This window comes from Pleurodeles waltl, chromosome 5 (assembly GCF_031143425.1).
Source record: "Pleurodeles waltl isolate 20211129_DDA chromosome 5, aPleWal1.hap1.20221129, whole genome shotgun sequence".
In the NCBI taxonomy this organism is placed as follows: domain Eukaryota; kingdom Metazoa; phylum Chordata; class Amphibia; order Caudata; family Salamandridae; genus Pleurodeles; species Pleurodeles waltl.
In genome coordinates, this window is record NC_090444.1 from 1,151,722,901 (window position 1) to 1,151,741,086 (window position 18,186).

An 18,186-nucleotide genomic window follows, 5' to 3' on the forward strand; every position below is an offset into this window, starting at 1 on the left:
AAGACAATTGCACTTTTTGCCCAAGATTATGTATGCTGATGATCCATCTAGGAGACATGTTAATACAGATAAAAATTAGTTTCATCTTAAATAAAATGAAAAGAATTTATACAAAAAAGTTAAACAGATTAATGATTTGATTGATGAAGGTTTACACAAATTCTCATGGACTGTTGAGTAACATGAATTTAATCGGAAGCACTGCCAGTCGCATCTTGATTTACTTTCAAATTGCAATGAGACATGGATAGGTTAGTATAAAGTATTTTCGGTGTGGTTGTATTCTCGTGACTGGCAATGGTTACCCACCATCTACGTTTACATAATCATGACATACAAATGTCTACTGATCAATCCCCAAAACTGTCCACCAGAGTAGCGGAGACCCGGTTCAGGAGTTTGAAAGCTTTCAGTAAACGTTTTTATTGAGCAACTTCCAATTGTCACAGGTTGCAGAATCTTGAGTGGAACAGTTCATGATTTAGTCCTGCAATTCATCCACCCCTTTTCACAGAGCTGTCCTTTCTAGTTAACAATAATAGCCTACAAAATAGCTATAGAACCTTAAGTGTCATTGTAAGCAAAAGGTTTTCATCCGTAACATTTTCTTTTTGTCAGCCACTTTGAGAAAAAATAATAATAATAATAATAATCAAATAGAAATTTAAATAAAGAAAATCACGTGCATCAAGATCATAGGCTTAAAAATAAACACGTTCTTACCCTTCACATTTGCTCTTCAGCTATGTTATTTCCTGGCATCCTAACTGTCAAAATGGATTTGAGAGGCTAATAAACGCTATTGCCTGCACCATTAAATCTTACTTTCAGGTGCAAACAAGATGGCATCATTTCATTCCGCAATAGTCAAAAGGAAGTGTTGCATGCGACTACACGACATACTAGTGCTGGATAATTACTGATCTAGGACACCTCAAAGCGATCCTATATCCCATGTATACTGGAAGAATTATTTACAAAGTAAAGAGCAGGAGGTAGAACATAGTTTCAACTAAAGCTTTTTAAATAAAATATTAAAACAAAAAAGCTCCACTTAACCATGTGTGCCATGGAGGGGTGTTCACACTGAAAAGCTTGCAGCCACCTTGACCAAGTTCACCAAGCAGCACACTATTGACAGAACATTGCTTTTCAACAAGGCAGTCTTCTTGGTCCTGCTCCAACAGACAGTTTAGCCCTGAAGTTTAGGCCAGGTCCCTCTCCAGACGGGAACACCAGCAACCTAAGCACGGCGGTTTGGGTAGAGCAGAGATTGCTGACAAAATATAGAAATAATAAAAAAGACTTTCTTTAGATATAGCTGAAGAATGATTTCCTCAATATGCAAACAGTTCACTTCTGTGTTTTTCTAAGGTCACAATCTTTCACTTAAAGGACTGGCAAAAAGAATGCATTACTCTGATATTTGATAATATTTATATCAGTATTGTAAATAATTTGACCACTATAAAGCTAGAGATCCTGAAAGGCAGTGCGATCATCCAAAGGGACTGCATGAGACATGCATAACTGTGGGTTTGTGGAGAAATTCCCAGAAAAGAAATTCATTTACATGTACAACCATCAATGCAGAGAGAAATGTAATGGAATTCTACATCAGCTACTAGAGAGTTACCCTTTCAAGGAATATTCAGGAACCCTTTCAGAGGTCTCATACTTCTGATCTTTTGCCAACTATACAGATAGTGGCCAGCTGGACTTGACAAGTCCTCCTTTCAATTACGGGTGGCTGAAACCCACAGAAATACATAAACTCCATAAGATTCCAGGGATTCCTGCCAACGGCCAGTAAATATGTAAGTTACACTGCAATTTAGCACCAATAGCATGATCAGTGCTGAAAAAGCAGCACTAATAGCATCATGCGATTTGCAAGAGTGGGTGGACATTAGAGATGATTTTGTTGATGCTTGCGTAGAAAATCTACTTGCGCAGCAGCACATCTAATCAAAAAGCCACCCTCTGACCGAGGCTGCTCACATTGTAAAAATCGAGCTGGGAATGCCAAATCTCACTTGCCTGCTTGCATTTCTGAAGTCTCACGGGGAAAAAGAATTCTGCCATTCGGCGACTCAAATGGTGGAATTTGGCTGGAACTTCTTGTTAAAGGAGTAATGCAGAGTTGCAATATTCCACCTACTGAGTGGGCGGAATGTAATATTCCACCCACCCCTGGTTTCAATTAGGTATTTAGGCCAACACTCGCAATTCTTTTTAGCCACGTTGTACAGCAGCTTAGGTGCTGTGCAGCATGGCTGAAAGTAAAGAACAAAAAGCGCTATGAAGTGGTTAGCATATACTGAGTATTATATTGTATAGAGGATTACACAACATAAGGATTCAGAAATTCAAGCTCAACAGTCCCTGGTGTAAGAAAACAGGGGATCCTCTTTTCACAATGTCAGAACGTATAGGTACCAAGGTCTTAAAAAAGCATTTTTTCTACCTTTTGGAAAAGCTCTAGGAAAGACTGTGGAGTAGGAAAAAAGAATGAACTACCATACCAACATATAATCACAACCTCAGAAGATAGAGTTTTATGGTTAATATTTAGCATCATCAATAGCATGTTTAACAGACTAGGGAACTAGCGACCCAAAATCTCTCCCCAGTATTGCACGAAATTCCAATCACTACCGGATAGAGAAAATAATATTTTACCAAAAGAGCTATATAGGTTTGTGAAGCCACTCTGGCAATGGCTGAAGAACCATAAATTGAGATATGCCATTTGTGATTACAAACATAAAAAAAAAAAATATGCAAAAGGGTGATGCTCATGTTTGTCTTGCCTGACCCGAGAGGGGGAAGCTTCAAAAGATTAATGAGATGTATATTCTGATATTAAACTAAAAGCTCTTTGAACTGAACCAGTGTCCAGAGGATGACATTTGCAATAGTAGGACTCCCTGGTTGGAGACAATGAGCTGTGATAACAGCTGAGAATTGTCAGCATGTTTGAAAATTGATACTAAATCTACCGATCTAGTCAGCCAAAGGGCTTTGGGATATATAACAAAGGGTGGAAAATTGCAGCAAACCTTGTGAAACATCACAGGAAACCAGAATAAGTAGCCAGGTTTAGTAATGTAGAGGTGGACATTTTGCAAACATTTAAACAAACTAAAAGTACGTTTTTTTTAGTTTTTTTTTTAACCGGCAAATCTTGAAGTTGATCTCTACTACCAAATTACCAAGACCTACAGCATCAAAGCAGAACTTTTTTTCTCTTTTTAATTTTCAAGAGGTGGTTATTTCGTCTTTATTCAGCGCCTTTAGGGGGAAGGAAAATCAGATTGGTAGCCAACGACTTACACAATTATTTTTAATATATTTATGTAATTCGAGATACATTTTTCTAGGAATTTATCTGACAGGTATATCACTATGGGTTGCACTCCAATCCATTTTTCACTCACTAGGCCACTCTAGGCAGAGACTGGCCACGTGCAAATCAGTCTGGGTTCTGCTCCAAATGGAGTAGTCCAGCCTGAACTGTCAGGTCCCCTGCAGATGGCAGGCTTTAGTACGTCCAGATGTTTTGAACAATGACTGTAGCATTCACACGTGATGACGGAGTAATCATGAAGCTTGTTGGGTATTAATAAATGACTTATGAACAGGATTAAAAATCTCAACATGAGCTGTGATGCAATCACCGGGCATAAGCCAAGATGAAAGAAATGGAATATGTTAATTGACGAGAAACCTGGATCTTTTGAAGTACAGGGACACTGATCAATTAAAAGATTTTTAATCAGATTTAGTATTAAAGTAGTCTTGAATAGATTTGTCAGGAGAGAAGCAGAGTATTGAGAGATTTAAGTGGAAAACTTAAGCTGGAGTTAGAGGTAGCTTGCTTTATGTTAAACATTCACAAAACCTTTAAGTATCTATAGACCGTATCTGTCTCAATCTAAAGTAGGGACAATGTATGGAAATGCTATACATTTATATGGATATATTTTACAATGTTAAGTTTTTTAGCATGGTAAGGTATTGAACACCGATGATAATAAAAAGCAGGGACTAAATACAAAATTGTCAACGACTGCTGACTACCTGCCTGACTGTGGAGAAAATTCTCTCCCTGAGGACCTAAAAAAAATAAAAAATAAAATCACTGCTGTGGAACAAAGCTGATGTATGTTCAGAAATAGATGTGCTGATCAAATCTTCCCTTCCGAGTTTGATCGGACGTTAACGAATTCAGTGGCCTCACAAGAGCTGCAAAAAGGTGATCAAACTAGGTGAAGCATAGTCAAGAGGCATCAGCTCCATGTGTACCATGGGAGTGCATTACCCAGCTCATAGCGGTAGTGTCATCTATCATGATCTGTGCCAATACCCCAGACGTCTAGGAAATGTAGTGCAAAACAGCCTACTACACCAGACCAACTAACATTTCAATGCATGCATAGAAGTGTGACAACTATACCTCTCAGATGCCCAAGAAACATTTTCTAAAAAAAAAAAAAAACTGCTGCATGCAAGATGAAAAAAAGGTAGGGAGGTTTCCAGTACGCATAATAGGTACAAATTGATTTTTAAAGATTTAAAACACCAGATGCAAAATATAATATCCAGGATAGTTCTGACTGTAGTAACACTTTTAAAAAATGCAATGAGAAACATTTCTGCATCCTACTTAAATACCACTTATTCACCATCTTCAACTTTGAAACTCCTCATTTTATAGGCTAAAATTAAATGATTCTGCATGTAATTTGAATTTTTTTAGGAACTTATCACAAGACCGATGGATGCAGCATTCGCCACAACAATCACATTTTAAAGAATAGCTAAAACGACAGAATTCCAACAGAATAAAGTGTTCGTGTTTTTACTTAAAATACAGTTGCCCTATCAACGTAGAACTCAAGACAAAAGTACTCTTAGGAAAAACCTACCTGTTTTACACAGAACTGGAAGCATGGAGACAAAAACAGACCGGTTACACATGCTTTTCACGCGGTCCTGTTATGGATGACATACATGTACAAAAGATATAGATTTATAGAAACAGATGTTTTACAGACAGAGAGAGTACTACAGAACGCACATAGCATTTTCTTTAAAAAACAAACATACAGACAGACAGTACACAGGCCGGCATAAAGTACAGATTCATACTCAAGATTATTTACATTTAATCCAATATAATTCACACTCCTAGCTGAATGACCATCCCAAAGGAACAATTGATCATGAGGTGCATTCTTTTGCAGGAAATCCCGTTCTGCACCAAGAATTGTAACCTTAAGGAACAAAAAAAAACAAAAAACTAATGGACTTGAAAAATGGATTACTATGGTCCGCTTCCGCAACATCAACACCTTTAAAACAAATTAAGGGCTACTTTAATATGGCAAATATGACTCACTGCCTTTTCAAGACGCTGTTATGAGTCTCCAAAGCAGACAGCAATTCAGTGATTGCACAGCAGTTTGAGGCAATCTGCAATCTATATATATATATATATATATATATATATATATATATATATATATATATTTTTTAAACAAACGGCACATTTTTAAAAACCTGCAACAAACCCTCTTCAGAGCTTTTGAAAATAAACAATTCTAGAAAAATACTAAAAACGGAATCCATACTTCGAAAACAGTAAGCAATACATTACCCCATAATATGTTGTAAAACTTCTAGGGACTAAGTGGCCGATTATGAAGTTGGCCGTCGGACCACAAAACAGCAGTCAAGGGGATGCCGCCAAGCAGACAGCCTCCGGACCGCCATATTTGATATTCTCCTGGCGCTGGATGGCAGAGTGCGCGGCGGCATTAGCTTCTGCTCGAAGGGAGATCCGAAGCCAATGCCGCTGCGGTGCCTGCGCTACCAGCACAGTCGTAATGCGCACTGTTAATATTGCAGACTGTGGGCATTCGGACTGTGCTGACTGGGGGCCTCTGCAGTGCCCACGACATGGGCAGTACAGGGGGTCCTCTGTGGCCCGCCACACCCTTTTAAATGCCGGCAGAAAGCAAGTTGTGATCAGCACAGCAGTGCCAACATCGGCACTGCTGTGCTTGACCACGGCTTTCCCCACCGCCAATGCGTCTGCATCCAAGACCGTGGCAGTGGTCGTGTGGTAGTCCGATCACCCGTATCATAATATGGTGGTCGGGCCCACCATCACTGGTACGGCGGTCCTAGGACTGACGTACTCGTAATAAGGCCCTAAGTCACTGTCAAATTCAGTTGCCTTCAACTTTTCAAAAAGTAACATTGCAGAGAGATACCACCCCAGATGAAAGGATAAGTAGAAAATACATTTTTTTGACATGTGGGGGAAGCTGCCTTAAATAAAAAAAAAAAAAAATAATAATAATCTGTGCTGGCGTCTACATCAAGGCTCAAAAGCTCATTTTATATTACAGTGAATGTATTCTCATATTACAAGGTGGTAGTGACGCCAAATGCAAGTTCAGTTTAAACCCATCATACTCATGAAAAGCTGAAAACTTCTAAAGGAAATCCCAAGGAGCACCCGGGCAATGGAGTCCTTTTCCCACAATGTTTTTAAGCTGCTTTACAATTTTACCGTTACTAAAAGTCACTCTGAAAAACTTGATGTGCCTGGCATTTACCAACTCACTGTCTATCTCTAAATTGCAGGTAATATTTTTGAGAACGTGGTTAGGTGCCAGGTTTAGCAATCTTTTTTTCACCAAAGGCTTACTGCAGAAACCATACATCTAGAAGAGTGGTCATGTACAGAGCACTGATTCAACTAGACAGCGAGTGGCCATGGCAGTTTTTATGACATGCGTCATCTACTTCAGAAGGTTGGAGCATTCTTAAAAATCAATTGCAGCCACCCATTGTCCATACTATATTCTGTTTGATGCATTTACACTGCTCCCACAAATTAATCCAACTTACTTTTAAGACCACCAATTTCAAATTCCTTCAATATTTACAGAACATAAAAAAAAATCTGTTTTACACTTCGGTTCTTTATTAATATTCACTTTATCAATCTGCAAATATTACATTTTCTAAGCCATCACAGATGTCATGAGTAGGCTTTGCAGACCCCGAGGGGTCCCCGGACTAGAGGTTAAGTAAGACCCACCTTAGACTGTTCACTAAATTTAAATTATAATCAAATTTGACCAGGTACACACAGTGAGTTAGTGTTGTCTAATAGCTATTAGTATTTGGAAGAACCAGAGCAGCCTGAAGCTAAATAAGGACAAGACAAATACTATGAACGCAGAGGAAGTTTGACCAATGCTCTACTAATTTTATTTTCATTCCAAAAGGGTAACAACCTGTGGTGCTCTTCGATAATATAGTTTTGCTACAACAACAAGCAAGAAGGGAATTGAGTGATATCTGCAATTCTTCTCTCAGTTAAGGAAAACAATTCACTGTATCTCGGTCTCTAGGAGAAAAGATGTTATGGGGGCCTCTATGAAATCAAGGCTCAAGTATGACAATGTTATAACCTGGAACCACGAAGAAATTGTTGCAGATGTGACAAGTTACACAGAACACTGTAGCCAAGCTGACAACTGCTTTCCAGAGGCAAGATGAGGATCTCAGAAGTCACAAGAGTTAGATAGGCTGGCAGTGAAAAGATACACTTGATACAAGTGTCTTCCTTATACATTGTTGTGTTTTGGCTCTGCCCCATACCATTTAAGAGATCAGGTCCATTCTCACTTAAGTGCCCCATTGAAAAATAACTGACGTTTACTTTCACTGTTCTTTTTTTCCCCTCTACTACGGGCAGCTGAATCGTTTTTAATCTCGGGATTACTAGATGAACACACATGGAAAGACTGAAGACGATATTGCATTTTTACAAGAATATTCAAGAGTGATTAAAGACCTTTCGTTTATGTGGAATTTTGCAGAAGCAGCTGTTCCAAAACACAATGAAGATATCAAGTAATCAACTGGGTGCTGCACAAAGACAAGGGAGGAGTCATCTTCCACTGTATTTCTTCTACATTCCTTTAAAAAATCTCACCCTACCAATCCCCAAATATTTGAGGTCCACAAATGGACCCACAATAAAGGAGCAGAGTTGTTGCAGATCTATCATGCTTGAAAGTGGATTTCATGCCTTCCCAGTCAATTGTAACTCAAATAACAAATTCCGAGCAATAACAAGTTAATACACCAGAAAGGGATCTCGAAGCACAAGCAAGGGACTACATACCAGAGCTTTCTTTTCTGCAGGGCCAGAGTTCATCGGATCATGTCGAGTGTGCAAAAAAGAATGAAAATTGAGCCGGATATAAAATGACCAGGACAAAGGTATTTACCGCCTCATAGATATGCAATTCAACATTTTCTGATTCAACTGGATGCCAAGGGCACACACCTCTTGACCCAGACAACAAAGATCACAAGAGTTGGTTGAGATTCTTTTGAGAGACAAATGCTGTGAGTTCACTTCTCTCCTCTTGGGAATGCCACTGACCAAATCCACACAACATAAAAACCTGTGGGGAGACATTTGTTTTAGGGATTTGTCATCCTGTCAGTCACATCACAGCTCAGGTAGATAGATAGACTGACCAAACTATATGAAGGCTGAGTAAAGCTTATTACTTTTCTTTATTGCACTATGTAAGTATCATATTTTTAGGTAACTAGCCTTCATTGTATAGTTGAAGTCAAGTGTTTTTAGGGAATTTTTTGGATTTCTGCAACATTCAGGGCTTGCTGTTTAGGGATCAATCCATGAGCCAGAGGAAGGAAGTTGTGGATTCAATATGCATGGCCTGAAATAGTCGGATCAGCTGTGGCTCCAGTCCAGTAATTGTAAAAGTGGCTGATGCCTGCAGACTAGATTGTATAGTCTCACGAGCAGCGTTCCTACCACCAGCTAATGTTGAAGCACTAGAGCTGCTGGCCAGCCTTAGTGACCTGAAGTGTTTCCAGCGCTCTGGTTACTAGACCATATATCAACAATATCTCATGTCAGCAACCGGGGAAAGGAATCAGTTCGAGAATCCCATGCATTTAGGGGCCTCACTCCTCTTGCAAAGCTAGCAACATTTAGGAAACGGGCCTTAGATGCTAAATTGCAGCTCAGACAATTCACATTCCAGGACTTTCTAAGGCAAATTTGTCAAGACATCCACAGTGTACATCCTCAGATATTGGCGACAATATATTCATTATCAGGGACCTCACACTACAGATTTGATTGCAGACAAACTGAACTCTCAACACGCAATCTTTTTACAGATGAGAGGCTGGATCTTGAAACCTAAGTCACTGATGCTACACTTCAGAAGCAAAGTAGTGGATGTCTAAAGCCTTTCCCCCATTTGCTAGTACACATCAGTACAAAGCATACCGGTGACCGGGTCGGTGTTCTACATGACAAAGTAGGATGCATTTTCTTCCTTTCCTTTTAGGGCAAACATACTTATAAGACAATTAACACTTTACAACAGGCCATTTCAGATTTGAAAAACTGGTCACTGGAAGGCTTGTTTTAGTCCTTCAGAGGGAAGGTTAATTTATCAGTTTAAGATTATTTCAGCAAAAATGATCTATGTCTATTTGTGCTTTTGGAGAAAAGAGGCATGCCCTTCCTTTCTGTATTGTGTCATTACTACATTAGAGAACAGGCCACCGTGGTATAGTATACGTTTTCCTGCTTTAATAATTCTGTATAGCGTTTGTCTTGGATACATAAGAAGACTGCACACTATTTGGTGTCTCAATTTCTTTGAAAAAATACATAATCTCACTTCTTGTACTTTAAATAAAATACTCATTCATCAAGTACTAGTAAATCCAGGCACTGCACAACAATAAATTATGTAATCCCTCAAATTTCTCATTCACAATGAGTGAAGCAATTCAGGTCTAATGGATAGATTTTCACCAATTTGCAGCTACAATTACCAGTTAAAGACAGCTGGAAATAATCTGCACACCAGGAAAACTGAAAACCAAGTTCTTCCAAAGCTAGGCATGACATGTTTTTTATTATTAAAAAGAGGATAATATTTACCCTTACAATTCCGTTCATACCCCTGCATTTGTGGTCTATTGGAAGACATATTTAGTTCAAGCTGACCTGCCTTGCTTACAGGCTTATTAGTCTACAGCAATCATTCTAGCTTGCTTTCAAGTGGTAAATTTCCCTACTGCTGACCAGGGCATTAGAATTCTATTCTCTTGACCTCCCAGTTTTGATTAAAGTTTGAAAGGCCACCCACTATGAAAAATTTAAGTATTTTTTTAAAATCTGTTTACTACTGCCATTACTATTTTTGAGTAACAGGTGTACTGTATATTATTTTTGGAGGCCTGCGGCTGCCATGGGCAAGGTCAGCGTTGTACAAAAACAACAAAGTAAAATTAAAATAAAAAAAGAACTCACTGTAAGTTATCCCCATTTCATAAAAGTAATAGCCAAGTTACACAAGACGTACAAGTTACTTCCCTTCGGTACCAAAATACACTGGATCCGGAGATTTTTCTTCGAGCAATACCCTTGCATGTCTGTAGGTGGCGTTGGTCGACTCAGTGGGCGCAGTTGGCGTCTTAGTCGCCGTAATGACGTCGGGAGTAGTATGTACTATGGCGTCTATATGATCGGCTGTGCATCAACGGCTGAGTTCGTCGGCTCTGGTGTTGAGAGAATCCGCCAGATGTTGAACCACCAGGGTAATACCCTGATGTTCCAGCCATGTCCAGAGGCGTAGTGCCTCCTGACAAAGGGTCCAGGACCCTACTCCACCCTGTTTGTTGTAGTACCACATGGCAGTAGTATTGTCTGTGAACACCTGCACTAACTTCCCTTTGAGAGATGGAAGAAATGTTTTAAATGAACGCTAGATCGCCCAGAGCTCCATAAGATTGATTTGGAGCCCAGACTCCGCCGGACACCAGAGGCCTCTGATCTCCACCTCTCCCATGTCTCCACCTCTCTCATGTGGCCACCCCAACCCAGAAGTGACGCATCTGTCACTACAAATAGATATGGTTGGGGAAGAGAGAGGGATCTGCCGTGGACCCAATGCGGATTCGAAAGCCACCACTGTAGGTCTTGCGCAGTCCCCTCCGAGATCTGGACCATGTCTGAGATATTCCCCTGATGCTGGGCCCACTGGAACTTCAAGTCCCACTGCAGAACCAGCATATGTCATCTGGCATGTGTCACTAGAAGGATGCAGGAGGCCATGAGGCCCAGCAGCCTCAGAGTCAGTCTCACCGAAACCCAACACTGAAGCCGAAAGATTGGAATCATAGCCTGAATGTCTTGGACTCGCTTTTCGGGAGGATAAGCCCGAAACTGCACTGTGTCCAGAACAGCTCCAATGAAGGGGAGCGTCTGAGAGGGAGTCAGGTGTGACTTTGGCACGTTTATAGTGAACCCCAGCGTGTGCAGGAGGCTCCTTGTAGTCTGAAGGTTGGGCGACGACAGGTCCCGAAGGTCTAGCATAGGACGTAAGCCCTTGTCCTTTTTCGGCACCAGAAAGTAGCAGGAATAACAACCACGACCTACTTCGGGCACAGGGACCTTCTTTATAGCTCCCTTGGCCAAGAGAGCTGTGACTTCTTGGCGTAGAAGTGCTAAATGATCCTCTGGAAGGTGACTGAAGGATGGAGGCATGGCTGTTGGAGCAGAAAGGGAGGAAGTAGCCCTTTTAAACAATCTACAAAAGCCACCTGTGTTGGGTTTGGACCAAGTACCTAAAAGGACATCGGTGAGAGCTTCATTGAATGGCAAAAGGGGTTCGGATGTGGAAGCCCCAGGCTGAAGCACATCCTTCAGGAGATTGGACCTCACCTCTACAGTAGGAAGCTCAAGGCCAGGGACCTCAGCTGCCCTACGGACCACCATACCATAAGTTGCTCCCTCCGACTTAGCCACAGTAGGAGGAGACAGCATGCCAGCATATGGATAAGTATCCAGACCACTGGCATCGCCCAGTTCCTGAGCCCAGTTCAAAGAGGGGTCATCCTGGTATTCATGAGGGTCCAGGGACCCCTCCAATCCCTTCCCGAATTTGTACCCACAGGAAAAAGGTCTGAATCTGAACTGGAGCGAATAGGCCCCATCGAAGACAAAGGCGGCGTCGGCCAATGCCACTCCGACTCAGAGTCATCAGGGATAAGGATCGGGTCGACTTCGATAGTGGACACTACCGACATCGGGAGCGTCAACAATCGACCCGGTGCCAGGGGAGGTCTCAAGGGAGCAACCAGCACCGGTGCAGATCCGCGAGTGGATCCAGAGGGTACCTCGGTGGCCAGAGCCGAAGCTGCCAGCGCAGAACCCAAAGGCCCTCAACCAAACCCTTTGGGCCCGAAGGCGTCATATCAGGGTCCGTCCGCCCAAAGATGAGGCGCATAGCCTCATATAACTAAGTTGGCCGGGGGTCGATCCGGCTCCGGGAAACTCAGGGAAGCACAGTGCGGACCTAGGCTCAGGCTCAGAGGATGGAGGCCTTGAGCGTCGACGCTCTCCCAGCAATGCGTCAGCGGGGCGAAGTCGGAGAGCGATGGGACCTCTTCAACTTTTTCTTACCTTCACCTGAAGATTTAGATGACGAGTGTTGATGGTTCTGCAAACGGTCTCGAGACCTTCTTCTTGATCGAGACCGGGACTTTCGTAGAGCTGAGGGCCGGACTGCCATGAGCTTTAGGGACCGCTCCCTCAAAGCCTTCGGGTGCATGGCCCGGCACTCTGAGCACGACTTCGGGTCGTGGTTGCGCTCGAGACACCACAGACAAACCCGATGTGGATCCGTCACCAACATCGTGTGGTGACAGTTCTCGCACGGCTTGAAACCGGTCTTCGGGGACATCCTCAATGCACCAAAATTCTCACAAAAACTCGTCAAAACGGTCAAAGTCCGTCAAAAAGAGACCAGTTTAGCTCTTCTACGGATCAGCGCGTGACACGGAAAGAAAAGAACTGACATCACTGTACGAAGGTGGAGTTTATATACTACTCCAGACATGTCGACTACGACACCCGCGGAGCCGACCGACGCTACCTACGGACGTGAAATTGCTAGAAGTAAAATCTCCAGATCCAGTCGGATGTCTGGGGGAAATTCTAAGGTAAGGAATCTGCCACTAGAAGTTTCTATCAGATTGTTCTAATACTGTGTTCACTTGTGAAGTTGCATTTGTGTTAGAACTTTTTTTTTTTTTAGCTATGTTTCAGTCAATACATTCAGATGCCGTGGCACACAGGCCTATGCCCAACAAGTGCCCTCAAATGCCCAAGCAACTAATTATTGGCACTAAAAGTGCACAAGAAGTACACCATTTCCCGATACAATCATCTGCAGACTGCAAAAGGAAAGTTTGGTCCTAGTTCTATGTCCTAACTATCTTCAGTGAAGTCAAACGTTGAATAATGTCACGCTGCTTATGCAGACTTTGGAATACCTTTAATATATATATATATTCCTTGGACAAAATTAGCCTTAAAGAATGTTGCATATTCAAGTTAATTTCGTACGCCGCCTCAGCACAGTTTGTCAGAGATGTCATTTTCTTTCTGAATGCTGAAGAAAGGTTGATAGCACTGAGTAGCTTTTTTCGAAAATACATCATCTGTCATGGAAAAAGCTACATTCAGCACAAGCACAAGGAATATGAAAGGAAAATGCAACCTGATAGGTTTACACAGGATAGAACAAAATAAGTCTGTTCTTTTAAAGATCTGAGAGGCACCTCTACCCATAATGCCTTGCGGTTTGCCTGCGAGTCTGTTTCTTTACGTGTACTATAAATCATATGTTTAGACAGTCGGGGAGGGGAGTTTGACGTTTATGCCTTCAATGAAGATACCTATGATGCAGAACTAGGAATACAGGTATATAACCTTTCATTCTGCATCGTAGGATCTTCACTGATAGTCATAAACAATCAAGCTACAGATAAAACAAATCTGTGCTGCTGGTCATATGTTATAAGAGGAGACCATACATCAAAGTAAAAAGTCATAAACAGATGGTCTTTTCCAGGGAAAGAATCGGTCATTCATGTAAACAGTTTTCTAAGAGTTGCTTGACTAACTCGTGCTTCAGATTGAGTGTTTGTGTCTAGAAAATAATGTCTTGTAAAGTTATTGATCTCCAAGTGGCAGGTTCACAGATATCTTGAATCGGTCTTATCGGATCCACACCATAGTTCCTGCTTTTCCTTGAGTGAGCCCTAGGTTTACCTGGGAGAGGTTTGTTGAGAACTTGGTAGCATAAAGAAATGCATGAAACAATGGATTGCATCGAAGGAGCGAAATCCGATCCTAAAGTCAGCAGTTTACATAGAGTTGGTGTATTTTTCGGACGTCCGTTGATTTGTCTAAGTAAACATGGAGAACTTTCATAGTATCCAAAGAGTGTAGTGATCTTTCTGCTGCTGTACAAGGGCTAGGAAAGAAGGTAGGGAGTGATTATTGATTGCAACTGATACTACTTTTGGTAAAAAAAAAAAAAAAAGGAGGATACCTATGTAATACTACTCTATTATGATGAAATACTGTAAAATGTTTTAATAATAGAGCTTGTAGTTCATAAACTCTATGTGTAGAGGTAATGGCAGTTAAAAAGCAGGTTTCCTTGACCTGCTGTAAGGTTGCTTTACGAATGGGTTTGAATGGGGAACCTATCAGTTTGGAAAGCACTAGATTCAGTTCCCATGGAACTGGTCTTTTAATTGGAGGGAATACTTTAAGCTCTCCCAACAAATCCTTTATCCCAGGAATCTTGAAAAAGGATGGTTGAAGTGGTGATTTCCTGTATGCAGTAACAGCTTCTAAGTAGAATTTTATTGATTGAAACTGTAGTTGGCTAAATGCAAAGTGAAGCAAGTAGGGTAAAACTACATTCTCTTGCATGGGAGCAGTATTATGCCAATTCTTTTGACATCATATACAAAATCTCTTCCATTTGAGAGCATAGCATAATCTTTAGTTTTGATTCTTCAAGGGTAGTCATACATTTCCCAGGTAAGTTTAAATGACCATATTGTGCAATTTCAGGAGCCATGCTGCCAAACTGAAGATAGGATAGAAGATCTGGTCAGAGTGGAAGCCGTCTGTGGTGTGTCATGGACAGCTGGAGAACACCTGTGCACCACCACTGCCTTGGCCAGTCGATGCGATTAGAATCACTTTCAGGCTTGATTGCCATTATTGTTGGTTTATTTTTGGTTCTATTATTTTATTTTTTATTTTTAATCACAAGCAGTATCAGTGGAAAAGCGTAAACAAATGAAATCTACCAGTTGTTCAAAAGGGCCTTATCAAGTTAGTGTGGTTCTGGCACACCCTGGGTGGACAGTCTCTGTATTTTTTTGTTTTGTGCTGTGGTGAATTAGTTTGATGTTGGTGTAATCAATTCTGCAAAAATATCTTGTATTACTTTGTTGTTGAGAACCCATTTGTGACTTTCTTCGTGATAACGACTGAGAAAATCTGCTTCAACATTTTGAACTCCTGTTATATGAAAGGCTGCGAGACAATTCGCTTGCTAGTGTCCAGTGCCACATTGCTTGAGCCTGAAGTGAAAGTTGTCTCGATTTTGTTCCTCTGTTGATGTAATACACGGTCATGGTATTGTCTGTTTGAATCTTTAGATCCTTGGAGGTGAGAGATGGTAGAAAAGCTTGGAGCTAGATGCACTGCTTTCAGCTCTATTAGGTTTATGTGATGAGACCTTTCCCTTTGTGACCACAGGCCCTAGATTTTTAGGTGGTTTATATGTGTGCCCCATCCTGAGAGGATGGCATCTGTGACCATAGTTTGTGAAGGAGGTTCCTTGAGATAAGTAACTCCCACTAGCAGATTCTGAGGTTTGGACCACCAGGATAGACATTGCTATACACTGGCTGAAGAATACATGATCTTCCCAGTTTCCTGTTTTGTGACCTTTGGTTTTCTAGAGAGTATTGAAGAAAGAGGCCCCATGAAGTCTTGTATTTGGGACTATGAATATGGAGGACACCATGGATAGTAGGAGAGAAAAGATTTGATAAAAAGTCGGCCTGACTTGTTGAATTAGGTCTGTACATTTCTTTTGTATTGATAATACTCTCTCCCCTAAAGGACACACTCCTTTAAGTAGCTACATTTTCACCTAGAAATGTCAGACACTCTACTGGTGTTGATGCTGATTTGTTGAAGGTGATTTGCAAGCCTAGTCTGGACAGCAAGGATGTTGTGGTGTTGAAGTCTTTCTTCAACTTCCAGAGAATCTGCCTTTAGTCAATCGTCGAGATGGGCTATACAAATATGCTTCTTTTTCTCAAGTGAGCTGTAACTAGTATCGAGGAACTGACTTTATAACAAATGAAAGAACAGCATATGGATACCGTAATGACAGTGTTCGTTCCCTACCAGGAACCTTAGAGGTCGGGAAACAAACTGGAATGTGAAAATACATATCCTGTAAATCTAGCACACAAACAGTTGCCTTTTCTTATTCGTGGACAGATTTGATGAAAGGCAAATTTGCAATTTTTAAATGGGAATCATGTTTTAGGGAGGTTAAACGAAGCCAAGATGATTTTCACCGGGAAATTCCATGACGGAATGAAGTAGCTGAAAGTTTGACTTAATAAACTGCAGCACTAATTGATTGGTTTGAAATTTACGAACCTTCTTCACTTTTTTTTTCTTCCAAAAAATCTTGCTGTTTATGTGTTGGAATATCAGAGACAAAATGTCATGCCTCCCCATATCTCCCTGTGATGTTTTCCAAGAAGATAGATAAAGGAGAGGCTGTTGACTGAGCAGAAGGTGAGCAAAATCAATCTGGAGAAAAAGATAGGCTAACGAGAGAGTGCGAGAGAGCGAAAGCGAGAGAGACAGACATGGGATTGAGGTCATACATTCCTGTCTAGCTGATAGAGTCTGCAGCAGCAATAGAGGTCCGACGTCACATGTTGCGAATTTGACAGAGTGCTTGAAAGCGTCTGAGTTGGTGCCGTTGTGGTTCAATGTCGTTGACTGATCAATTTGACATTGAATTAGATGTTGGGCAGTGACAGTGAAGTGTAGATATTGACCCTTCTTTAGAGGGAGTATATCTGTGATGAATATCTCGACAGCAATGCTGGTGGTCTTACCTTCGAAGACCGGTGTCGATGTGAATTAGGTTAATGACTAGGTCAGGGAGGTGATTTTAGTTATAGATTTCACTCCAAGGCAGTCTTTGCGAAATTTGTGTGTTTTATTAGAGGAAGGATGAGACATATCTTTCCCATCTTCTTTGTTTTTTCTCTTTCTCTGCTCCTTTCCTATCTTCTCTTTCAGTGTAAGCCTATCATGTCCCATTGTTTTTTCATTCTTATACTAAAAAGGTAGCTTTTGTCCATGACAGATGTTGTATATTTAGAAATTTTTCTATTCAATAACGTCTCAAAGCCACACCATTTCATCTTCAATAATCCTGGCTGGACTGGCTTTAAAAGAACAGGCTGCACAACCAGACTCCAAACCAATTATATTTTATTTCATCTCATTCTCCAGTGCTGGAAACACCACGAGTGGTGACGCGTTTCAGACGGAGCCTTCGACTGGCCATAGAGTTGCTGCCAACCAAGAGTGTTCTTAAAGGAGAACAATCCCCTCTTCCCAACAATAAAAAATGACATCCAAAAAACACAACAGGAAACCCCCATGCAATACAATTGCTTAACAGTTCCTCTATATTGGAGAGAACCCCATAGAATATAAACAACTAGATGTCATGCAACATTAGTGTTCAACGTCTTTCCTCGATGTTCTATTATTATAGTCATCTTCTCGCTCCTGACAACCTTCCTCTTGTTCTTTTACACACACACACACACATATATATATATATATATATATATATATATATATATATATATATATATATATGTCACTTACCCGTGTACATCTGTTCGTGGCATGTGGTGCTGCAGATTCACATGCTGTGCATATATCACCATCTAGTGTTGGACTCGGAGCGTTACAAGTTGTTTTTCTTCAAAGAAGCCTTTTTCGAGTAACGGGATCAAGTGACTTCTGTTCTTGGTGATAGTGCACATGGGCATCAACTCCTTTGTTAGATTTTTCCCCGCATGAGGGTGAAGTAAGGAGTGAAGAGTTGTATATGTACAAATATTTATAGAAAGTGAAGATGTCCATGCAATGTATATACATATTTACATGATAAA

At 41.0% G+C, this 18,186-nt stretch overlaps 1 protein-coding gene across 1 annotated transcript in view; it reads right to left on the bottom strand.

Annotated features, from left to right (window-relative positions):
* Positions 1-18,186, bottom strand: part of MAN1A1 (mannosidase alpha class 1A member 1) — a 417,034-nt gene that overhangs the window by 225,034 nt on the left and 173,814 nt on the right. The gene's annotated exons all lie outside the window — the stretch shown is intronic.